The 27760-nt window shown below is 34.8% G+C and overlaps 1 long non-coding RNA gene across 1 annotated transcript; it reads left to right on the top strand.

The window, feature by feature from the left end:
* The first annotated feature begins 1023 nt into the window (after window positions 1-1023).
* Window positions 1024-27529, top strand: LOC116665926. The gene is made up of 4 exons (XR_004322764.1): window positions 1024-1600; window positions 2228-2341; window positions 3489-3525; window positions 27409-27529. It is a non-coding gene; the product is annotated as an uncharacterized LOC116665926 (long non-coding RNA).
* Window positions 27530-27760: the final 231 nt, after the last annotated feature.

The raw sequence follows: 27760 nt of genomic DNA, 5'->3' as shown, positions 1-27760 counted from the left end.
CTGTAAACAAAGACAAAGTGGACATTATATATGATAAAGGGATTAATAAAAGAAGAGGATACTACACTTATTAACATTTATGCACCTAATACAGGAACACCTAAATATATAAAACCAACCCTAACAGACATAAAGGGAGAGATTGACAATAAAATAATAATAGCAGGAGACTTTAACGTCCCACTGATGTCAATGAACAGATCATCTAAACAGAAAATAAATAGGGCAACAGAGGTTCCAAATGACACAACATACCAGTTGTACTTAATTGATATCCACAGGACAACACATACAAAATACACACACACACACACACACACACACACACACACGTGTGTATATCTCTCTCTGTATATATACAAGGATATATATGTGTATGTGTGTGTGTGTGTTTATTTATTTATTTATTTATTTATTTATTTATTTATTTATTTATTATTTCCCTGTGTTTTACAGTAGGTCCTTCATGTTTATCTTTTATATACAGTAGTGTGTATATCTTAATATCAAACTCCTAATTTATCCCTCCCTGTCCCCCCACTCTCCCCTTTGGTAATGATAAGTTTGTTTTCTATGTGTGTGAATCTATATAATAGATGTTTTAAAGTCTTTGTCTTGTAAGTCCAACATCCTGAGCTTCCTTGGTTACACTTTCTGTTGACTGCTTTGTCTTGTTTTGTGGACATCATGCTTTCCTCTTTCTTTACATGCCCTATAATATTTTTGTTGTTGAAAACTGGTTATTTTATGTAATAGAATTTGGAAACTCAGAAAATCAGCTCCATCCCACTCCCACTGCCTTTTCCCAAAGATTGTAATTGTTTTGCTATTCGATTACTTTCTTGGTCAATTCAATAAAGTCTGTATTTTTTGTTGTGTAAAGCCAATGAATTGTTTGATTAGTGGCATGGTCAGCTAGTGATCAGTAGAAGCTTTCTTAAATGCCTTAAATCAGTATAACCCCTACCCTTTAACAAGAGTCTCTGTGTATGTATTACAATATGCCTTCAGTGATCTGGCAGTTTACAGCTGTTTCTGAGCTTTACTTCCTGCTTGTACAATAATTCAGTGTTGCTATAAATGAAAGATCAAGGTCTTTTTATATCTTCCTGAGAATGCACATGTTCTTGCACATGGGTTCTGCCTTCCAGACCTCTAGGAATAGTATGTATCCTTTCATAGCCAGTTGTAGAAATTTATTTCCCAGATTTTTCTGTGTAATTTTGGGGGGCTATTTTCTTTTTCTTTTTCTTTTCTTTTTCTTTTTTATACTTTTTTCCCCCCTAACTAGTTTTGCTGCCTCAGGCTGCTGCAATGTTAAATAATTGCCATTATTATTATTTTTTAATATACTAACAACCAAGAGTTTCCTCACTGTATGAATTCTGAATCAGTTCAAAATCCTCTGAATGAGGTGCTTCCAGGGAGCTTCCAAACAGGTCAAATGGTGACAATTCTCTGGTAATGAGCTATGAGAGGGCCTCCAAACTCATTCTCACTTCACACATATCTGGTCAATTTATCTTTATCATAGGTGCCAAAGAAATTCAATGACAAAAGCGTAATTGTTTAATCAAATGGTCCACAAACAACTGAATAGGTAAGTAGAAACAAAACACTAATACTTAACTGACGACATACACAAAATGTTTAATTTAAATGGCTTAGAGATCTATATAAGAAAACTAAAATTTTAAATATATATATATATATTTATAAATAATATTACCAACTATGTGGGAGACAATGATTTCCTATATATAGGACATGAAAGGCATGAGTCATTAAAAACTGATGACTAGATTTATGAAAATAAAAATTCTCTGCTCTTTTGTGATAATTTTATGTGTCTTCTTGGCTAGACTATGGTGCCCAGTTGTTTTGCCAAACACTACTCTAGATGTTGCTGTGAAAATATTATTTTAAGTGTGATTAACTTATATAATCAGTTCAATAAGGCATATTACCCTCCACAATGTGGATTGGCCTTATTCAATCAACTGAAGGCCTTAAGAGCTAAGACTGAGGTTTCCCATAAAGAATTCTACCTCAAGTCTGTAACATAATGTTCACTAAACTCATCCTGGTAATCATTTCATAGTGTATGCAAGTTAAATTATTATGTTATATAACTTAAACTTATAACTGTTGTATGTTAGTTATATCTCAATAAAACAGGGTGGGTGGGGAGAAGACTGCAACATAAATATTCTGGCTGTGTTTTCAGCCTGTTGGCCAGCCCCGTGGATTGTGGACTCAAGGTTGCAGCATCAGCTCTTACCTGAATTTCCTGCCAGCTGGCTGTCCTACAAATTTCTGAATTGTCTGACCACACAATCAGGTGAGCCAATTTTTTTTACAAATCAATAAATCAGTCAATCTCTCTCTGACTCTCTCCTTCCCTCCCTGCTCTCCCACCTCTCTCTCTCTACACACATACACAGAGTTCTGTTTCTCTGTAAAACCCTTATACAGAACCTTAAGAAAAAGAAAAAGAAAACTAGAGTAGTACAAAATATTCTAAATATACAGTTTGCAGAGGAATTATATCCAAAATATGTAAAGAACTCCTTTAATCTAGTAATATAAAGATCTATAAAGAAACAGATTTAAACAAACACTTCGTAACATTAGAAAAACAAATGTTCAATGGATGTATTAAATTATCCTCAACGTTATTTGTCATTAGAGAAGTGCACATGAAAATGTCAAAATCATTACACTACCAACCAATTAGAACTGCTAAAATTAATAACACTGACAACAAATATTGATTAAGTATGGAGCATTTGGAATTTTTGTGTTTCTAGTGAGTGTAAATTTATAACCACTTTCAAAAATTGTTTGCCAGCTTTTTGAAATCCAAATTTACAATTACCAAATGAGCTAGCTGGATATTTCCCCAAGAGAAATGACAAAATATGTCTACACACAGACTTGCACTTGAAACCTCATGGCAGGTTTATTAATAATAACCATAAATTAGAAATAATGCAAATGTCCATCAACAGGTGGATAGGTGAACACATTGTGGTATATTCATAGAATGGAATGCTAATAAAAGGAAACAAATTACTGGTATATGCAAAGAGAGATGAAATTTTAAAACATACTTAGTGAATACAGCTATACCTGAAAGAGTTCATTAATACAATTCCATTTATATGAAATTTTAGAAAAAGCAAAAAAAAAAAAATAATAATCAGACAAGGTTGACAAGACAAATTATTATACAAATTATAATTAGACAAGACAAATGCATCTTTGCCTGGGCTTTATTATTAGGGGATTGACTACAAAGGGAATTTTGGGGAGTGATGGAATACCTTAACTTCTTAATTCTAGTAGTGCTTACATTGCTGTACATAGTTCTTGAAACTCATCTAAATCTGTACTTAGGATGGACACACTTATTGTATGCAAGTTATACTTAAATAAGGTTTATGTAACAAATATAAATTCATTAAATGCATCAAAAATTTACATAGGCACTGGTGAATTTGAGGACCACACTTCAGAAAGCAGGTAAGCCCCCCAAAATAAGCCTGTCATTAGTGATGCTTTTTTTCAAATTGTGGTAATTGCCAACTCTGAAAGCAGATGCTGAGAGAGTACCAAACCAAGCATTACTTTTTGTGGATTCATGGTAATACAATGACAAATATGGCCTTAGGAGGAAGTAAGACTTTGGCAAAGAATGAAAACTTAAAGTTGGGAGTGTGAAAGGAATGAGTCTGAAGTATATATAGAATTTCCCTCATAGATTTGGAAACCAAACTTCAGATCATATTATTCCTTAAATAAATCAATGTACCCTGGAATTTCTAGTTCCCTTAGCCTATCTTTCTAAGAGAATCATGAGTAAGTCCTGTCAGGAGGAAGATTATATCATCCAGTGTCTTAAATTGTATGTACAGTTTTATTATTAAATCTCATAATAAAATATCTGACAATCAGATGAGTATATGGGGCGGGGGATGCTTGATCAAATACTAAAAAGAAATGTATTCTAGACCACCAAGAAATCTAAATAATGTATTAACAGACATGGACTTTAAAATAACTAAAATGCAGGTAGAGATATTTGGGGGTTGGTGGCCGAGATGGTGGAGTAAAAGTGCTGGAGCACACCTCTTCTCAAAAACACACCAAAATCACTACTGACTCAGAAAAACCATCAATAAGAAAGACTGGAACCTACCAGAACTAATCTTCCATAACAAAAGACATAAAGTAGAAACCACAATGAGAAGGGAAGGAGAGGCACACTGTTGATAAAATCATATCCCATGGTGAGTGACTCCCAAACCAGGGAATTATTATATTGCAGAGCTTCTCCCACAGGAGTAAGAATTCTGAGCCTCACATCAAGCTCTCCAGCCTGGGGTCTAGCACTGGGAGGGGGAGCCCTCAGAGTATTTGGCTTTGAAGACCAATGGGGCTTAATTGCAGGAGAGCCACAGGACTGAGAGAGAGAGGCTTTTTTCTTAAAGGATGCACACAAAATCTCATGCTCACTGGGATCAATGGAAAAGGCAGTGATTTCATAGGAGCCTGGGCCAGACCTACCTGCTGGTCTTTGAGGGTTTCCTGGGGAGGTGGGAGGTGGCTGTGGCTCACCTGGGGACATAGACATGGTGGTGGACATATCAGGGAGTATTCATCTGCATAAACTCTTCTTCCTGGAAGCTGACATCTTTCCTGGGTCATTAGCAACTAGACATCACCCCACCCAAAGCCTGTAAAATCCAGCTCTGTGATGCCTCAGGCCAAAACACTAACTAGGTGGGGAAACACAGCCATCCTTCAGAAGACAGGCTGCCTACAGACTTCCTGAGCTCACAGCCCCCTCTAGACATGCCCCTAGACAGGGCCTGCCTACAAGCCCCAGCCTCACCCACCAGGCGGCAGACACCAGAAGTGAGAAAACTATGATCCTGCAACCTATGGAATGAGTCTGTAACTGCAGGCTGGACTCTACCCTGGGACCAGCTGACCCTTGAAACATTGGGTGATGAGAGGGGAGTGAACTGCTGGGACATAGAGGACCTTTCCTACAGAAGGCCATTTCTCCAAGGTCGAGAAACATAAATTACCTACCTACATAAAAATACAAATAGAATTTTAGACAAAATGAGGTGGCAGAGAAATACGTCCAGACAAAGCAACAAGATAAAATCCCAGATGAAGAAATAAGGGACATAAAGATAAGCAGTCTACCCAAGAAGAAATCAGGATGGTGATTGTAAAGATGATCAAAGAACTTGGCAGGAGAACAGATGCACCAAGCAAGAAGTTAGATTTTAACAAAGAAAATATGAAGAACAACCAAACAGAATTGTAAAATACAAAAACTGAAATGAAAAATACACTAGAAGGAATCAATAGTAGACTAAATGAAGCAGAAGAATGGATCAGTGAGCTGGAAAACAGAATAGTGAAAATCGCTATCACAGAACAGAAAAAAGAAAAGAAGAATGAAAAGAAATGAGGACATTTAAGAAACTTCTGGGACAACATCAAGCACAATAATATTTACATTTAATGGTCCCAGGAGAAGAGAGAGAAAAAGGGCCTGAGAAAATATTTGAAGACACAATAGCTGAAAACATCCATAACCTATGAAAGTAAGAGGTCACCCAAGTCGTGGAAGTGCAGATACTCCCATATAGGATTACCCTAAAAGGAACATACCTAGACACATTATAATTAAAATGACAAAGATTAAGGATGGAGAGAATATTTTTTTAAAAAAAGGAAAAGCAACAATTAACATACAAAGGAACTGCCATAAGACTATCAGCTGATTTTTCAGCAGAAAATCTGTAGGCCAAAAGGAAAAGGGAAGGCAAGATATATTTAAAGTGATGAAACGGAAAAACCTACAACCAAGAATACTCTACCAAACATGGCTCTCATTCAGATTTAACGGAGAAATCAAAAGCTTTGCAGACAAGCAAAAGCAAACTTTAAAACAAATACTAAACAACTTCTCTAGGAGGAAAAAAAGCCACAACTAGAAATAAGAAAATTATGAAATGGAAAAGCTCACTGGTAAAAAAAAAAATCATACAGTAAAGGTAGGAAATCATCCATACACAAACTAGTAGGAAGACTAAAAGATTAAAACAAAAAAGTAGTAAAATCATTTGTATTCACAATAAGCAGTTAAGGGATACAAATGACAATTAAATGTAAAATATAATATGAAAAAGAGTAACTGTGATGGGAGAAGGTTACAAATGCAGTGTATTTAAAATGCATTTGAAATTAAGAGAGCAGCAACTTAAAGTTATATATATCTATATATATATATATATAGATATATATAACTATATATATATATAAAGAGAGAGTTACTGACAACTATATGCCAACAAAAAGGATAACCTAGAAGAAATGGACAGTTTCTAAGAAATGTACAATTTGCCAAAACTGTATCAGGAAGAAATAGAAAATATCAATAGACCAATTACCAATACTGAAATTGAATCAATAATTTAGAAACTCCCAACAAACAAAGGTCCAGCACCAGATGGCTTCACAGGCAAATTCTACCAGACATTTAGAGAACAGTTAACACCTACCCTTCTGAAACTATCCCAAAAATTTGCAGAGGAAGGAACACTTCTGAAGTCATTCTATGAGGCCACCATTGCCCTGATACCAAAACCAGACAAAGATATACGAAAAAAGAAAATTACAGGCCAATATCACTTACGAATATAGCTGCAAAAATCCTCAGTAAAATACCAGCAAATTGACTCCAAAATGCATTAAAATGATCATACACTGTGATCAAGTGGTATGTAAACCAGGGATGCAAGGATTTTTCAACATCCACAAGTCAATCAACATGATATACCACATTAACAAATTGAAGAATAAAAACTATATGATCATCTCAACAGATGTAGAAAAGCTTTTGATAAAATTCGACATCCATTTATGATAAAAAAAAAAAACTCTCCAGAAAGTGGGCACAGAGGGAACATAGCTCAATACAATAAAGGCCATATATGACAAACTAGCATCATACTCAATGGTGAAAAGCTGAAAGCATTCCCTCTAAGGTCAGGAACAAGACAAGGATGCCATACTCACCAATTTTATTCAACATAGTTTTGGAAGTCCTAGCCATAGGAATCAGAGAAGAAAAAGAAATAAAAGGAATCCAAATTGGGAAAGATGAAGAAAACTGTCAACTGTTTGCAGATGACATAATGCTATACATAGAAAACCCTAAAGAAGCTACTAGAAAACTATTAGAGCTCATCAATGAATTTGGTAAAGTTGCAGGATACAAAATTAATATACAGAAATCTGTTGCATTTCTATACAATAACAATGACATATCAGAAAGAGAAATTAAGAAAACAATCCCATTTACATCACATCAAAAAGAATAAAATACCTAGGAATAAATCTATCTAAGGAGGCAAAGGACATGTACTCCCCAAACTATAAGACCCAGATAAAAAACTGAAAATGAAATAAACAGATGGAAAGATATACTATGTTCTTGAGTTAGAAGAATCAATATTGTTAAAATGGCCATACTACCCAAGGCAGTATACAGATTCAATGCAATCCTTATAAAATTACCGTTGACATTTTTCACAGAGCTGGAAGAAAAAAATGTTAAAATTTGTGTGGAAACACAAAAGACCCTAAATAGTCAAAACAATCTTGAACAAGGAGAACAGAGCTGGGAGAATCATGCTCCTTGACTTCAAACTATACTACAATGCTACATTAATCAAAACAGTATGGTACTGGCACAAAAGCAGACACATAGATCAATGAAACAGGATATAGTCCAGAAATAAACCCATGCACTTATGGTCAATTCATCTATGACAAAGGAGTCAAGACAAGAATATACAATAGAGAAAAGATTGTCTCTTCAGTGAGTGGTGATGGGGAAACTGAATAGCTAGCTATAAAAGAATGAAATCAGAATATTCTCTAATGTCATATACAAAAGTAAAATCAAAATGTATTACAGACCTAAACGTAAGACTGTATACTCTAAAGCTCCTATAGGAAAACATGGGCAGAACACTCTTTGACATAAATCACAGCAATGTTTTTTGTTGAGCCAGCTCCTAGGGTAATGGAAATGAAAGCAAAATAAACAAATAGGACCTAATTAAACTTAAGAGCTTTTGCACAGCTAAGGATACCATAAAAAAAACAAAAAGACAGCCTACAGAATGGGAGAAAAATATTTGCAAATGATGTGCCTGACAAGGGACTAATTTCCAAAACATGCAAACAGCTTAATATAAAAAAACAAAACAAGCAACCCAATCAAAAACTTTGCAGAAGATCTAAATAGAAAGACATACAGATGGTCAAAAGGAACATGAAAAGATGCTCAACATTGCTAATTATTTAGAGAAATGCAAATCACAACTACAATGAGGTATCACTTCACACCAGTCAGAATGGACATCATTAAAAAGTCCACAAAAGATAAATGCTAGAGAGGGTGTGGAGAAAGGGGGACTCTCCTATACTGTTGGTGGGAATGTAGTTTGATGCAGCTTTTATTTCCATTACTCCAGGAGCTGGTTCAAAAAATATATTGCTGTAATATATGTCCGTGAGTGTTCTGCCTATGTTTTCCTCTAGAAGTTTTTATAGTATCTGGTCTTACATTTAGGTCTCTAATCCATTTCGAGTTTATTTTTGTACATGGTGTTAGAGAATGTTATAATTTCATTCTTTTACATGTAGCTGTCCAGTTTCCCCAGCACCACTTATTGAAGACACTGTCTTTTCTCTGCTGTATAGTCTTGCCTCCTTTGTCATAGATGAATTGACCATATGTGCGTGGGTTTATTTCTGGATTTTCTATCCTGTTCCATTGATCTATGTGTCTGTTTTTGTGCCAGCACTATACATTTTAATTACTATAGCTTTGTAGTATAGTCTGAAGTCAAGAAACATAATTCCCCCAGCTCCATTTTTCTTTTTCAAGATTGTTTTAGCTATTCAGGGTCTTTTGTGTTTCCATACAAACTTTAACATTTTTGTTGTTGTTGTTGTTCCAGCTCTGTGAAGAATGTCGTTGGTAATTTGATAGGGATAGCACTGAATCTGTAAATTACCTTGGGTAGTATGGCTATTTTAACAAAATTGATTCTTCCAATCCAAGAACACGGTATATCTTTCCATTTGTTTGTCATCTTCAATTTCCTTCATCAGTGTCTTATAGTTTTTCAGCATAGAGGTCTTTTGCCTCCTTAGGTAGGTTTATTCCTAGGTATTTTATTCTTTTTGGCACAATGGTAAATGGTATCATTTCCTTAATTCCCTTTCTGCTATTCCATTGTTAGTGTATAGAAATGCAAGTGATTTCTGTATATTAATTTTGTATCCTGCAACTTTACCATATTCATTGATGAATTCAAGTAGTTTTCTGGTTACTTCTTTAGGGTTTTCTATGTGTAGTATCATATCATCTGTAAACAGTGACAGTTTTACTTCTTCATTTCCAATTTGGATTCCTTTTATTTCTTTTCCTTCTCTGATTGCTATGGCTAAGACTTCCAAAACTAAGTTGAAAAAAAAGTGGGGAGAATGGGCGTCCTTGTCTTGTTCCTGATCTTAGAGGGAAATCTTTCAGGTTTTCCCCATTAACTAAGATGTTAGCTGTGGGCTTGTCACATATGGCCTTTATTATATTGAGGTATGTTCTATCTATGCTCAATTTCTGAAGAGTTTTGATCATAAATGGATGCTAAATTTTATCAAAAGCTTCTTCTGTGTCTATTGAGATTATCATATGGTTTTTATTCTTCAATTCATTTATGTGGTGTAGCATGTTGATTGATTTGCATATATTGAAAAATCCCTGCATCGCTGGGATAAATCCCACTTGATCATGGTATATGATCCTTTTAATGCATTGTTGGAGTTGATTTGCTAGTATTTTGTTGAGGATTTTTGCATCTATATTCATAAGTGATTTTGGCCTGTAATTTTCTTTTTTCGTATGTCTTTGGTTTTGGTATCGGGGTTATTACGACCTCATAGAATGAGTTGGAAAGTGTTCCTTCCTCTGCAATTTTTTGGAATAGTTTCAGAAAGATAGGTGTTGACTCTTCTCTAAATGTTTGGCAGAATTCACCTGTGAAGCCGTCTGGTCCTGGAATTTTGTTTGTTGGGTGGTTTTTAATTACTGATTCAATTTCTGTACTGGTAATTGGTCTGTTCATATTGTCTTTTTTTTTCTGGTTTAGTCTTGGCTAATTGTACCTTTCTAACAAATTGTCCATTTCTTCTGCATTGTCATTTTCGTTGGCGTATAGTTGCTCTTAGTATCCTCTTATGATCCCTGTATTTCTGTGATATGAGTTGTAACTTCTCCTTTTTCACTTCTGATTTTACTAATTTGAGCCCTCTCCCTTTTTTTCTTCATGAGTCTGACTAGAGGCTTATCAATTTTGTTTATCTTTTGAAATAACCAACTTTTAGTTTCATTGATATTTTCTATTGTTTTCTCAGTCTCAATTTCACTTATTTCTACTCTAATCTTTATGATTTATTTTTGTCTGCTAACTTTGGGATTTGTTTGTTCCTCTTTCTCCAGCTGCTTTAGGTGTAAGTTTAGGTTGTTTACTCGAAATTTTTCTTGTTTCCTGAGATAGGTTTGTATCGCTAAAAAATTCCCTCTGAGAACTGCTTTTGCCAAGTCCCAGAGATTTTGGATTGTTGTGTTTTCATTTTCATTTGTCTCAACGTATTTTTTGATTTCCTCTTTGATTTCTTCCATGATCCACTGTTTGTTTAGTAGCATATTGTTTAGCCTCCACATGTTTGCAGTTCTTGCAGTTTTTTTCTTGTAGTTGATTTCTAAACTTATAGCATTGTAGTCTGAAAAGCTGCTTAGTACAATTTCAATTTTCTTAAATTTTCTGAGGCTAGTGTTGTGAGCCAGCATGTGGTCGATTCTGGAGCCTGTTCTATGTGCACCTGAGAAGAATGTGTATTCTGTTGTTTTTGGATGGGATGTTCTATAGATATCAGTTAGGTCCATCTGGTCTCATGTGTTATTTAGGGCCTATATTTCCTTATTGATTTTCTATCTGGATGATCTGTCCATTGGTGTAAGTGTGGTGTTAAGGTCCCCCATTTTTATTGTATTACTGTCAATTTCTCCTTTTATGTCTGTTAAAAATTGCCTTATATACTGAGGTGCTCCTGTGTTGGGTGCATATATATTACAATTGTTATATCCTCTTCTTCAATTGATCCCTTAATCATTATGTAGTGCCCTTCTTTGTCTCTTATAACAGCCTTTCCTTTAAAATCTTTTTTGTCTGATAGAAATATTGCTACTTCAGTTTTATTCTGGTTTCCATTTGCATGGAATATCTTTTTCCAACCCCTTACTTTCAGCCTGCATGTGTCTCTAGCTCTGAAGTGGGTCTCTTGTAGACAGCATATATATGGGTCTTATTTTTGTATCCATTCATCCAGTCTATGTCTTTGGGTTGGAGCATTTAATCGATTTACATTTAAGGTAATTATTGATAGGTGTATGCTTACTGCCATTTTGTTAACTGTTTTGAGTTTGTTTTTGTAGTTCTTTTTTTTTTTCTTTCTTCTTTTTGTTCTCTTGTGCTTTGATGACTAGGGAAGTTCCTTTAACATTTCTTGTAAAGTTGGTTTGGAGGTGCTGAATTCTTTTAGCTTTTATTAATCTGTGAAGCTTTTGATTTCTCCATCAAGTTTAAATGACAGCATTGCTGGATAGAGTATTCCTGGCTGTAAGTTTTTCCCTTTAAGCACTTTAAATATATCATGCCACTCCCTTCTGGCCTTACGGGTTTCTGCTGAAAAATCAGCTGATAACCTTATGGAAGTTCCCTGGTATGCTATTTGTTGCTTTTGTCTTGCTAATTTTAATAGTCTCTCCTTATCCTTAATTTTTGTGAATTTGATGACTGTGTTTCCAACTATATCATGAGCATGGCCCTCCTACCTTCCTGCTGTGGTTCCCTCTCTATGTTTCCAGTTGAAGCAGATCTTTTTTGCTAAGCTCCAGTCTTTTTTCTTGATGCTGTTCAGCAGTCGGTTGTGGTTTTGTTGTAGTTGCGAGGAGAGGCAAGTTCGTGGTCCTACTACTCCGTCATCTTCACTGGAAATCCCAGAATATACATTCTTATCAAGTGTACAAGGGACCTGGCCACATATTAGGCCTTTAAGCAAGTCTGAATACATTTCAAAGGGTTGAAATCATACAGAGTGCTCACTTTGACAAAAGTGAAATTGATCTAGAAGTCAGTGACAAAAAGACTACTTTTTTACAAAGTCTAAATATTTAGCAACACAATTTGAATAACCAATAGTTCTAAGAAAAACACAGTGGAAAATAGAAAATATTTTACGTTGAATAATAATTTAAAAACTACTTCAAAATTTATGGGACACATCTAAAGCGGGGCTTAGAAGGAAATATAAAGCTTTAAACACGTCAGTTATACGAGAAAAAGTTTAAAAATTTATGTTTCCACCTTAAAAAAGGTAGAAAGAAAGCAAATTATTCCTTAGGGAAAATAGAATAAAGGAAGCAACAAACACAGGAGCAGAAATCAGTGAAGAGAAAACAGATGCACAATAGGGAAAGTAAGCAAAATTAAAAGCTTGTTTTTTGAAAAGTTTAAGAAAACTATTAACTGGATAACAAGACATTAAGGAAAAAGAGAGAAAAATATAATTTTTCAATATCTGAGATTTTAAAAGTTGACATCTCTAATAGGAAATATTTGCTCTTGAGAAACATGAATTTTTAAAACCAGGATGACTCTCAGACCCACCTTATGTGAGTCTTATTTCTTCACAAATGATTTGATATTCAGGGAGCCAGAGATACTAGTTTGTACCTGGCTGTGTGGACTACTGAAAGACTATTGCAAGCTTTACTTTAACAAACAAAAAAAAAGGTGTCCTTACAGTTGTCCCACTAGTAGGTGTGGTTCCTATCCTATATAATTTTGAGTAGACCCCTGGCAAGGAAGGGTAACATCTGCTGTGTTTGGCAAGACACAATGATAACAATTTAATAAGGCTGAAGGATATAGGAAAAAAAGATCTACCCAAATTTACAATATGTGTGGGAGTGGGTAAACCATAGCCAGGCTGAAAAAATCATTACAAGAAAGTCAGCTAGTGCATATTTATATATTTATAACTTCAACTGGAATCTAAATAATATCCTTTGCTGTCACATAATGAAAACTGATGGGAATGCAAACATTTCTTAAGTGATTTCAAGTGACCAACTTAAAAAAAAATTAAAGCCAAGAGTCTATGTTCAAAACCTTATTTTTGAGTGAATGAGATAAGACTGCTTTCGGACTAAATAAAACCCCTAATTTACTGATGGTGTATGAAAGAAATACTTTTACTGAAAAGAGTGAAAAATTATACTGTACTATGTTTGGTTTAACTGTTCTGATGTGTTGTTATTTGGTGTAAACTTACAATTGATCCCTAGGATACAAAGGTCTGTGGCACTCCAAAAACTAATTGGCTAAAAAAAAGTCCAATTTGCCAAGGGACAGAAGGAACATTGAATAAGAAATTCCACTGAATAATAAAAATGTTGGTAATCATAAAATGTATTAATTTGTCTTTTCCTATGTTAAAGATGTTAATGGAAAGTCATAGGAAATAGAGTGTGGATAAAAGGTTAAATTATTTCCTTTTCTGCATGAAAATTCTTTCAGTTTGTTTCCTAGCTCTGGAAATAAATATAGATGTATGTATCAACTATGTTATTAAGCAATATTTGCTACAGTTAAAATGAATCCTGACTGGTAAATTGAATCTGGACTAGGAGAACTATAAACACATCATGAGAAGCCATATTTGGGGGATTTCCTCAGTGTGAGACTCATACTGGGCAATATCCTTGAGGGAGCCCTGAAAGTTATGCCTATAGAGTTGTGGTAAGCTTCTGAGTAGCATGAGGCTTTTAAGCCAGAGAATCTGCCACATTTCACTCAATGTTAATCTCATTTCTTTGAAGCTGAACTCTTATTTGAGGAGTCAGGAAAAATAGATCCTTTATGGCTGTGTGAACTGTTGCTCAGACTGCTGTAATGTTACTTCCACAGAAGAGAAACATATAGCATGCTGTGATCCCTGTCTTATGGCCTCTTAGTAGACCTAAGGGTGGCCTATGATAGTTTCATAAGACTGAATGCTTAGTTAAACCTAAAAAAAAAAAAAAAAACCAAAACTCAAGTTGGAAGATGACATCAGCATGATAATGGACTTGGAGATTTCAATGCTTGTCTCCCCAATAAAAACAACAAATAAACAACTACAAACCAACAAAAACATCTCTGTGAAAGTTCTGGACTACAATGAAGAGTCAACAGAAATCCACAGAGCACAAAAACTTAGGATGGCTGCATAGAAAAGCATAGGTAGCATGTTACCTGCATAAACCCATTCACCAATCCAAAGCAGCTCAGCACCAAGAGGAATTCCATGGAGAGATTTTTAGCCCATGCTGGAAAAGAGGGACAGGAAGAGTCCAGCAATCTTTGTCACCGCTGGAACATCTGTAACCTTTGCTACCAAGAACCCTCACAGTCTTTACTGATACTGAACACTGTTGATGTAGCTACCCAGAGCGCTTGTCACTACATGTCCTCCCCAGGGTTGTTGCGCTTGCTGAGACCTTCTCCCTAAGGCCTGAGCCACTGCTTCACCCCCAATTTCTGAGATTTAGATGCTATAGTCCCATACCACATATGGGAGCAGAGCTGCTGATGTACTGTGCTCCATCCCCTGGGTCCTGAGTCAGGGCTTTGACCCACCGTCACCAGTGCTGCACTGCCACTGTTCTGGGCTCCACCACTAAGGCCCAAGTTGTAGCTCTGACTACATTTTTGCTACTCCCCAAAGCCTGAGTTGTATTTGTGACCTGACATCACTGGGGCTGCACTGCAGCTGCACTTTGGCCCTTAGGTCCAGATTACCATTACACTCTATTATCCCAGGGCCCATACCACTGCTGTTTCCCCCAACTCCACTCCCTTGGGGCCCAAGTCACCATACCAAGTCCCAGATACTCTGACCTCAGTTCTGTGGATGATCTGCACATGATTGTACCCTGGATAATTATGTCACCACAAAAGCAAGTGTGTCTGTGCCCCAGCGCCATGCACTATGGTAGTTCTGCATGCTCTTGAGCACAGGATATCAACTTGGTTGCTAATCTGAGTACCATTGCTCCAGACATGTTACCAGGAAAAAAAAAAATGTTCTTGGCTAAGTTTCCTCCCACAGACAAAAATAACAAAAGGATCCCAGAAACTTCTGTCACCAAGGACCCCAAGATCCCTAGTTGCCATTACCACTGAAGGCACTTACAGCCTTGATCAATAAAGACCCCCACCATCTTTGCTGATTTTCACTACAGGTGATGGAAGTGCATGGAGACCATACAACTGTGCCCTCCCCAGAATTGGAGACTGCAACCCTATTAACATTGCCCTTGCAATCACCTGCAGGTGAAAATAATTCCCCACTGAAGCCAATCCAAAAGGGCTGGAAGAGGTGATTGTACCCTTAAGTGTACAGACATCAGCACAAAGCCAGTAGAAACACAAAAAGTAAGGAAACATTACACCACCAAAGTAACAAAATGATTATCCAGTAACTGACCCCAAAGAAATGGAGATCTACCAGTTACCTGAAAAAACCTCAAAAGAATTATTTTGAAGCTCAGGGATCTTCAATTGAACACAAATAAATAGCTAAATGAACTCAGGGAAACAATACATGAACAAAATTACAACTTCAACAAAGAGATAGATATCATAAGAATCCATCAAAACCGCTGAAACTGAAAAATACAGTGAATGCAATGATGCAATGAAAATGCAATAAAGAGCTTCAACAGAAGACTTAGTAAAGCAGAAGAAAGAATATGTGAACTTGAAGACACATCTCTTCAAATGATCCAGTAGAGAAGAAAAAAGAAATAGAAATGAAAAAGAATGAAAAAAGCCTATAGGGTTATGAAAACTATCATGAGAGCACATATACTCACTACAAGAGTCCCAGGAAAAGAAGAAAGGGAGAAAGAAATAGAAAGCTTATTTAAAGAAATAATGACTCAAAACTTCCCAAATCTAGGAGAAAATATGGACATCCAGGTACATGAATCTCAAAAGTCCCCATACAGACTCAATTCAAAGAGATCTTCACCAAGAACAATATAATTAACTTTCAAAAATCAAGTGAGAATCTTGAAAGCAGAGAAAAAAAAAAAAGAATCATCATTTACAAGAGATCCTCAATAAAGCTATCAGCAGAAACCCTGCAGGGCAGGAGACAGTAGGATGATTTATTCAAAATGTTGAAAGTTAAAAATGCCAACTAAGAATATTTTACATGTCCAAGTTGTTCTTCTGAAAAACAGAAAGATAAGGCCTTTCTTAAACAAACAAATTCTGAGGAAGTTCATCACCACTAGAAAAACTAAGCCCAAAAATAGCAGAAGGGAGGAGATAATAAAGATTAGAGCAGAAATAAATAAAATAGAATACAAAGAAAATAGAAAAGATTAATAAAACAAAGAGTTGGTTTAAGAAGTACAAACTTACTATGTATAAAATAAGTACTGAATCACTGTGTTGTACACCTGAGACTAATATAATACTATAAATCAACTATGCTTTAAGAAAAAAAAGGTCTGGCTTTTATAAACAATAAAATTGGCAAGGCTTTAGCTAGTCTAAGTAAAAAAAGAGAGAGAGATGACTCGAATATATAAAATACATAAAATTATGAATGAAAGAGGAGACATTACAACTGATAACCATAGAAATACAAAAGATCACAAGAGATTAATATGAACAACTACATGTTAGCAAATTAGATAACCTAGAAGAATTGGATAAAATTCCTAGAAACATACAACTTACCAAGACTGAATCATGAAAAAATAAAAAAGTTAACATACCAATAATGAGTAAGGAGATCAAATCAGTGATCAAAAACTTCCCAATAAGGAAAAGTCCAGGAAGAGATGGCTTCACTGATGAATTTTACCAAACATTTAAAGAAGAATTAATACCAGTACTTCTCAAACTCTTTCAAAAGGTTGAAGAGGAAGAAACAATCCCAAACTCATTTTATAAAGTCAGCATTACCCTGATACCAAAGCCAGACAAGGACACAACAATAAAAGATGCAAGAATGATTTGATATATGCAAAACAATGTGATATACCACATTGAAAGAACAAAGGATACAAATATATGATCATTTCAGCTGATACAGAAAAAGCATTTGACAAAATTTAACATCATTTCAGGATGAAAGCTCTCAACAAATAAGGGATAGAGGAATCATACCTCAACATAATAAAGCCCACAGCTAACTGAAAAGCTAAAAACTTTTCCTCTAAGATCAGAAACACAACAAATATGCCTGCTCTTACTATTATCCACCATAATATTGGAGTCCTAGCCATAACAATTAAGCAAGAAAAAGAAATAAATGACATCCAAAAAAAAAAAAAAGAAAGAAAGAAAGAAAAAGAAAATAAAGGAAAAGAGTAAAACTATCTCTATTTTCAAATGATGTAATCTTATATGGAAAACCCTAAAAATTCCACAAAAAATAGAACTAATCAAATAATCAAATTTCAGTAAAGTTACAGGGTACAAAATCAACATATAAAAATCAGTTGCATTCCCTGTGCTAGTTCTTTGCAGTCCTGATATAGTCCTCAGAACCAGAGGACTAATTGGTGTTGATATTATTATCCCCATCTGGCAGAGAGAAAACTGAGATTTGGAAAGTATAAGCAACTTGCTAAATTTCTCACAGTTTCTAAGTGGTGGGACCAAAATTTAATACCATTTCTGTTTGACTTCAGAGCTCTTTCCCATGACCTTTTCTGTTCGTAGTGCTAAATTAGTTTACCTTGAACATTTCTAAAATTGCATTATTATCTCCCATGGAGTACTCTCTGACCTCATCTTTTATGCTATGGTCCTGCAGAGTAGTATCCCCTTAAATCACCAATAGCACAAGAAAAGAATAAGTGGATTGTATGGATAGGGTAATGTCAGTGAGTCTACAAATATTTATTCTAAATGAAGGGAGAGGGATAACCTTATCATGTCCATTCACAATTAAAAAGTTGGCAAAAACAGTAGCAAGGAGAGAAATTTGAAGTTGGCCAGTTCTCTGATTTGTTGTGTGGTGTTGTCAGAATTATTCATCAGCCTAGCCTCATGCAGACAAGCGATAATTTCTGCAGGGCCAAGAGAATTTCATGACCCAAACCCACAGGAAACTCTTAAGCATGGAATTTTGAAGCTGTTTACTTTATCTATCAATGAATGACTCCAAACAAATTCTTGATTGGGATAATGTGATTTAAAAAAAAAAAGAAAAGTTCTTAGAATTGGAAAAATCCTTTATTTAGATAAAAACTTATGGCTCCTGTTTTCTGCCTTATCTTTGGCCAAATATTTGAACAGATTTGCAATAAAAAAGCCAGATTGACAAAAAAAAATCAGTTGCATTCCTATGCACTAACAATGAAATATCTCAAAAAGAAATTAAGAAAGCAATACCATTTACAGTAGCATCAAAAATAACAAAATACTTAGGAATTAATTCAAGTAAGGAGGGGGAAGAGCTATACACTATAGCACTATATAAGACATTGATGAAAAAAACTATAAGTCATTGATGAAAAAAGTTGAAGAAGACGTAAATAAATGGAATGATATCCTGTGTTCTTGCGTTGGAAATATTTATATTTTTAAAATATCCGTACTACCCAAAGCAATATACAGAGTCAGTGGGATCCTTATCAAAATTCCAATGGCATTTTTCACAGAAATAGAAAATTCAATTATAAAATTTGTATGGAACCACTCAAGACCCTAAACAGCCAAAACATCTTAAGCAATGAACTCATAGAAACCCACTGAGACACATTATAATCGAAATGTTCCAAGGCAAAGGCAAAGAGAGATTATTGAAAACAGCAAGAGAGAAAAAACTCATACAAGGGACTCTCAATAAGACTATCAGCCTATTTCCCAGTAGAACCCTTGGAGATCAGAAGGCAATGGGATAACATATTCAAAGTGCTGAAAGAAAAAATACTGTCAACTGAGAATTCTATATCTGGCAAAACTGTCCTTCAAAAATGAGGGAGAACTTAAGGCATTCCCAGATATACTAAAGCTGAGTGAGTTTGTTACCACTATACCTACTCTTCAAGAAAAGCTAACAGTAAGCATTCAGGTTTAAATGAAAGGTAACTAGACAGTAACTCAAAGCTGTAAGAAAAAAATAGTAAAGATGAATATGTGGGAAATTATAAAATCTAGTATTACTGTAATTTTGGTTTATTACTCCAATTTTTATTTTCTATGAGATTTAAAAGATGTATGTGTAAAAAGTAATTCTTAATCTATTCTATTTGGCACTTAATGTTTTGAGATGTAATTTGTGACATTAATAACAGAAAGTAGTGGACAGAAGTTTATAAGAGTAGAGGTTTTGTATGCTTTTGAAGTTAAGTTGGCATAATTTCAAAATGGATTATTTTAAGTGTAGGATGTTAAAACCATCCTTATGGTAGCAAAAAAGAAGATATATATAGAAAATACACAAAAGATTGAGAAAGGAATCAAAATGTTTCACTACAGAAAATCAACTAAACACAAAAGGTAGTGATAGAGAAAATAGGAGATTAAAAATCTGTCTTATGTAGAAAATAAATAGTAAACTGGCAGAAGTTAAGTCCCTCCTTATAAGTATTACTTTTAAATGTAAATGAATTAAACTCTATAAACAAAAGATAGATGTTGGCAGAATGGATTTATTTTTAAATGATGTAACTGTTTGCTGTTTATAAGAGACTCAGTTTAGATCCAATGACAAAAATAGGTTGAAAGTGAAAGTATAGAACAATTTATTCTATGCAAATAGTAACCAAAAGTGTATTGGGTGGCTATAATATCAGACAAAATGATTTTAAACTCTAAAAGTTTACAAAAGATAAAGAAAGACACTATATATAGCAATAAAAGGTTCAGTACAGCAAGAATATACAGCAGTTATAAACATTTATGCACCTAATGAAAGACCTCCAAAACACTTGAAACAAAAATTGACAGAATTGAAGGGGAAACTGGACAGTTCTACAACAATTGTTGAAAACTTCAATACCCTACTTTCAATAATGAATAAATCAACCATATAGAAAAAAATACGAAAAAAACAGATTTGAAAAACATCATAAGTGGGCTAAACTTAACATATGTATGAACACTGTACCTAGTAACAGCAGAATAAATATCCTTCTCAAGTGCACATAAGACATTCTCCAAAATGTACTATATACCAGGCCAAGAAAAAATTCTCAGTAGATTGAAAAAAAAGGATGTCATACAAATTATTTTCTCCAACCAAAATAAAACAAAGTTAGAAATTAGTAGTGGAAGGAATACTGGAAAACCTACAAATGCATAGAAGTTAAACAACACAATCTTAATCAAGTTGGTCAAAGAAATCATGAAGGAAGTTAGAAAATACTTAACAAAGGATAAAAATGGAAACACAATGTACAAAAACTTATAGGATGCAGTTAAAGCAGTGCTCAGAGGGAAATTTATAGTGATAAATGCATATAATTACTAGGAAGAAAGATCTCAAATCAATAATCTAACTTTACACCATAAGAAACAAGAAGATTAGACTAAACCCAAACCTAGCTGAAGGAAATAATAAACATCAGAGTGTAAATAAACAGAGACTAGATGAGATTGCTCATATGTGGAATCTAAAACAAACAAACAAACAGCATAAATACAAAACAGAAACAGACTCATAGACATAGAATACAAACTTGTGGTTGCCAAGGGGGTGGAGGGTGGGAAGGGATAGACGGGACTTCAAAATTGTAGAACAGATGAACAAGATTATACTGTATAGCACAGGGAAATATACACAAGATCTTATGGTAGCTCACAGAGAAAAAAACGTGACAATGAATATATATATGGTCATGAATAACTGAAAAATTGTGCTTTACACGGGAATTTGGCACAACATTGTAAAATGATTATAAATCAATAAAAAAAAAATGTTAAAAAATAAACAGAGACTAGAAAACCAATAAAAAAAATCAACTGAACCAAAAGTTGGTTCTTTGAAAATATCAACAAAATTTACAAACTCTACCAAGACTGGCAAAGAATAAAATAAAGATCCAGTTATTAAAATTAGAAATGTAAGTGACCCTACAGAGATAAAAAGTTATACAAGAATACAAAATAAGATACCTTAGAAGAAATGGAAAAATTCCTTGAAACATACAAAATGATCTAAACTGATTCACGAAGAAATAGAAAATCTGAAAAGATATATAACTAGGAAGAAGTTTGAATCCATAATTAAAAGCTTCTTAAGAAAGAAAATCCTAGACTTGATATCTTTATCAGTCAATTCTACTACACATTAAAAGAATTAACACCAATCCTTCTCTACCTCTTGAAAAAAATTGAAGAGAAAACTTCTAATTCACTCTACAAGGCCAGAATTACTCTGATATTAGAGCCAGAAAATGGTATCATAAGAAAAGAAAATTTCATATCTGTTACACACATAGAGTTTAAAATTCTCAAAAATAATAGCAAATTGATGTACAACCTCACATCGGTCAGAATGGCCATTATCAAAAATCTATAAATAATTAATACTGGATAGCATGTGGAGAAAAGGGAACCTTCCTACACTATTGGTGGGAATGTAAATTGGTGCAGCCACTGTGGAAAACAACATGGTGGTGCCTTAAAAAACTAAAAATAGAGTTACAGTATGATCCAGCAATCCCACTCCTGGGCATATATCCAGAAAATACAAAAACTCTAATTCAAAAAGATATATGGACCCCAATGTTCATAGCTGTACTATTTACAATAGCCAAGACATGGAAGCAACCTAAGGGTCCATCAACAGATGAATGGATAAAGAAAATGTGATATATATACATATATATTATATATATATTACTCAGCCATAAAAAAGAATTAAATAGTGCCATTTGCAGCAACATTGAGGGACTCAGAGATTATCATACTGAGTGAAATAAATCAGACAGAGACAGACAAATACTGTATGATATTACTTACATGTGGAATCTAAAAAATGAAACAAATGAACTTATTTACAAAACAGAAACAGACTCACAGATACTGAATACAAACTTATGGCTACCATTGGGGAAAGTGGGGGTGGGGGAAGGGATAAATTAGGAGTATGGGATTAACAGGTACACAACACTATATATAAAATAAACAAGGACTTACTGTATAGAACAGGGAACTATATTCAAAACCTTGTAATAAACTATAAATGGAAAAGAACCTGAAAGATAATATATATGTATATATATACACATACATACACACATATATATACACATACATATGTATATATAAAATAATGGAATCATTTTACTGTAAACCTGAAACTAACATAATACCATAAATCAACTATACTTCAATAAAAATAAACAAATAGAATACACAGCATATTCAGAAGATTATTCACCATGAACAAGTGGGGTTTAGTTAAAGAATGCAAGTGTTTTAACAATAAGAAAACCAATCAATGTAATAGATCACATTAATAGAATAAAAGGGGAAAATACATATGATCATCTCAATTGATGCATTTGAGACATTCAACAATATCCAACACTTTTTCATGACCAAAAACTCTCAGTAAACTAGGAATAAAGGAAAAATTCCTCAACATAATAATGGATATTTATGAGCAACTCACAACTAATATCATACGCAGTGGTGAAAAACTGAAAGACATCATAATGAAAGTTCTAGCCATAGCTATTTGACAAGAAAAATAAAAGGCATCCAAATTGGAAGGGAAGAGGTAAAACTATATTTGTTTGCATATGACACAATCCTATATATAGAAAATCCTGCAAGAATCTGCAAGAAAGCTACTAGAGCTAATAAACAAATTCAGCAAATTTACAGGGTATAAGATCAACACACTAAAATCAGTTGTATTCCTATACATCAGCAATGAACAAAGCAAAAAGGAATTTAAGAAAACAATCCTGTTTACAACACATCTAAAAGAATTAAATGTTTAAGAATAAATCTAACCAGGGACATGAAGATTTGTATACTAAAAAACTACAAAACGTTCCTGAAAGAAATTAAAGAAGATGTGAATAAATGGAAAAATTTCCCACGTTCATGAATAGGGAGACAACATTGTAAAGATATCAATACTATCCAAAGTAATCCACAGATACTGTTGTTGAACCAAAGTTCATGTGCCTGATGCACAGTGAGGGCAAACAAATTGAAATGTTGGAGTTTGGAACAGAGAAAGGTTTATTGCAATGCCAAGCAAGGAGAACAGGTGGCTCATGCTTGAAAAACCCAAACTCTCTAATGGTTTTCTGGAGACGTTTTTATAGGCAAAACTTAGGGTGAAGGCTGCAGGGTGTGTGACTTTTTTCTTATTGGCTGGTAGTGAGGTAACAGGGCATAGTTCCAGAAATCAGCCTGGGAAGGAAGCTTCCAAAGGCTTTCTGGTCACAATCCAGCAGATCAAGATCATGGGAAATCATCAGAAACTAGAAACTGAAATTTGTAATTTGACAAGAATAGAAATGCAAACTATTCTCAAAGATTTTTTTCAGAAAGATGAATACAAGGGGGCCAATTGGCTACTGAGAGTGTTTAATACAGGCTCAGAGCTCCTGCCTTGGGCCACAGAGAGGAGGCACCATCATTACTAAAGATCCTAAAATGCATAGTTCACATATGCATTTTTGGCCCTTGGATTCTTTGGCCCTTGGAGCTCAATTCTTATATGATATTTCAGTCTGAAGTCACCCAAGGAGGATAGAAAGCATCCCCAAAGCCCCAGGCAGGTATGATAATGAGGCCAAAGATTTTGAGAAGTTATATAAGCTTCAGATGAGGAACAGAAAATTTCCTCAGTCCTTTGGTATTCCAGAAATCTGCCCTTGCTGACTTGGATTTTCATGGCTTGGAAGTGAGCTCACCCCTCTTTTGCAGTCATTGCTGCTAAGGTAGATGCCCACTGGAAAACTATGGTGTAGGCTGCATGCTCTTCTGCAAAACTGATATAGTTCAATGGGTCTGTAATTTCTTTGAACATTTAAACAAGGAACGTCCTGAACACACTTCTAATCAAAGAAAGCCCTCTTTGACAGAGTCCACATAATTGTTGTTGCAGGGCACTCCTCGCAGCTATTGGGTGGAGTTGCTTAAACTCATTGGCATTTCCCACACCATATGGGAGACCATGAATGGAACTGATCCTCTGGCTCTCCAGTGGGGCTCTCTCTGCCCATCCTGATTCACAAATTCTGACCTGTTAATCCTACCTCTTGGAACACAAAAAACCCTACCTCAAACTGCCATCCCTCACCTAAACCACTTCACCTGCCATGTCTTTTCTGACTCACTGACTCCCTCTACTGCCCCTGAACAATCAGACCTGCCCTGTTTATTGGTAATTCAATAGGGTGGGTCTCCAGAAGTAAGTACTAGATAGATCTCCCCCAAACAACATTAAAAGTTTCTCATCCCAAAAAAGGAACCTGCCTACACTGTTGGTGGGAATGTAAATTGGTGCATCCACTATGGAGGACAGTAGGAGTTTCCTTAAATAATGAATAATAGACTTATCATATGATCCAGCAATCATACTCTTGGGCATATATCCAGAGAAAACTAATTTAAAAAGATACATGCATCCCAATGTTCATAGTAACACTACTTACAATAGCTAAGATGTTGAAACAACCTAAAGGTCCATCAACAGACAACTGAATAAAGATGTGAGATATATATATATTTTTCCATTGTGTGTTATATATATATATATATTCCATTGTATATATACAATGCAATATGACTCAGCCATAAAAAAGAATGAAATAAACATTCAAAAATCAGTTGAATTTCTTTACACTAACGATGAATCAACAGAAAATGAAAGTAAAGAAACAATCCCCTTTAAAATAGCACTGAAAGTAATCAAATACCTAGGAATAAATGTAACCAAGGAGGTGAAAGACTTACATATGGAAAACTATAAACCATTGATCAAGGAAAGTAAAGAAGACTTTAAAAAATGGAAAGATATCCCATGCTCCTGGATTGGAAGAATCAATATTGTTAAAATGGTCACACTGCCCAAGGCAATCTACAGATTTAATGCAATCCCTATCAAATTACCCAGTACATATTTCACAGAACTAGAACAAATCATAATAAAATTTATATGGAACCACAAAAGACCTAGAATTGCCAAAGCATTACTGAAGAAAAAGAAAGAGGCTGGAGGAATAATTCCCAGACTTCAGACAATACTATAGAGCTACAGTCATCAAGACAGCATGGTATTGGTACAAAAACAGACATATGGACCATTGGAACAGAATAGAGAGCCCAGAAATGATCCCACAATCTTTTGGTCAACTAATCTTCGACAAAGGAGGCAAGAATATACAATGGAATAAAGACAGTCTCTTCAACAAATGGTGCTGGGAAAACTGGACAGCAGCACGTAAAGCAATGACGCTATAACACTCCCTTACACCATACACAAAAATAAACTCAAAATGGATCAAAGACTTAAACATAAGACAAGATACAATAAACCTCCTTGAAGAAAATATAGGGAAAACATTATCTGACATACATCTCAAAAATGTTCTCCTAGGGCAGTCTACCCAAGCAATAAAAATAAAAGCAAGAATAAACAAATGGGACCTAATGAAACCTACAAGCTTCTGCACAGCAAAGAAAACCATAAGTAAAACAAAACGACAACCTACGGAATGGGAGAAAATTTTTGCAAATGAAACTAACAAAGGCTTGATCTCCAGAATAGATTAGCAGCTCATACGACTTAATAAGAAAAAAACAAACAACCCAATCCAAAAATGGGCAGAAGACCTAAACAAGCAAGTCTCCAAGGAAGACATACAAATGATCAATAGGCACATGAAAAAAATGCTCAATATCACTAATTATCAGACAAATGCAAATCAAAACTACAATGAGGTATCACCTCACATCAATCAGAATGGCTATCATTCAAAAGTCCACAAATGACAAATGCTGGAGAGGCTGTGGAGAAAAGGGAACCCTCCTACACTGCTAGTGGGATTGCAGTTTGGTGCAGCCACTAGGGAAAACAGTATGGAGATTCCTCAGAAGACTAGGAATAGACTTACCATATGACCCAGGAATCCCGCTCCTGTGCGGATTCCAGAAGGAACCCTACTTCAAAATGACACCTGCACCCCAATGTTCATAGCAGCACTGTTTACAATAGCCAAGACATGGAAACAGCCTAAATGTCCATCAACAGATGACTGGATAAAGAATAAGTGGTATATTTATACAATGGAATACTATTCAGCCACAAAAACCGACAACATAACACCATTTGCAGCAACATGGATGTTCCTGGAGAATGTCATCTAAGTGAAGTAAGCCAGAAAGAGAAAGAAAAATATCATGTGAGATTGCTCATATGTGGAATCAAAAAAAAAAAAAGAACATAAATACAAAACAAACAGACTCATAGACATAGAATACAAACTTGTGATTGCCAAGGGGGTGGGGGATGGAAAGGGACAGACTGGGATTTCAAAATGTAGAATAGATAGACAAGATTATACTGTATAGCACAGGGAAATATATGGAAGATCTTATGGTAGCTCATAGTGAAAAAAAATGTGACAGTGAATATATATATGTTCATGTATAACTGAAAAATTGTGCTCTACTCTGGAATTTGACACAACATTGTAAAATGACTATAACTCAATAAAAAAATGTTAAAGAAAGAATGAAATAGTGCCATTTGCAGCAAAATGGATGGACCTAGAGATTATCATATTGAGTGAGGTAAGTCAGACAGAAAAAGACAGATATCATATGATATCACTTATATGTGGAGTCTAAAAAATATATACAAATTTTATTTACAAACCAAAAACACACTCATGGACGTAGAAAACAAACTATGGTTACCAAAGGGGAAAGGGTGGAGAGGGATAAATTAGGGGTTGAGGATTAACAAACACACATTACTATATATAAAATAGATAAACAGCAAGGACCTACTGTATAGCACAGGGAACTATATTAAATTTTTTGTAATAACATATAATGGAAAAGAATCTGAAAAGAAAAAATATGTATATATGTGTATGTATAACTGAACCACTTTGCTGTATACCTGAAACTAACATTGTAAATCAACTACACGTCAATTAAATTTTATTTAAAAAAGGATCTCATCTCTTGCCCATAGATCTGGTGGCTGAAGGAACCAGTGGCCCATGCAAGATGTGTCCAGCCAATACCCAGAGCTCTGAAATTGGCAATTGCTGCAAACTCTTCAACAGTGATTAAGCCATTCTGGATCCTTGTTCCACCACCCCACAGTAATCACTCATATAGGATTCTGGTGGTTAATCGGAACTCTAAAAGTAAACAATATATTCTAGCTTTACTCAGTATGAAAACTCAAGTGACTCTCATTCCAGACAACCCATCCAAATTTAGAGAAGTTACCTCTTAAGTTACAGGGTAATGTCAGTATAACAGTCATGGCAAACAGATTCCACTAGATGTCACTGTTGGAGCAATTCTTTCTTAAACTA

The sequence above is a fragment of the Camelus ferus genome, chromosome 9 (assembly GCF_009834535.1).
Source record: "Camelus ferus isolate YT-003-E chromosome 9, BCGSAC_Cfer_1.0, whole genome shotgun sequence".
Taxonomy (NCBI): domain Eukaryota; kingdom Metazoa; phylum Chordata; class Mammalia; order Artiodactyla; family Camelidae; genus Camelus; species Camelus ferus.
This window is presented reverse-complemented; position numbering and strand designations above follow the sequence as displayed.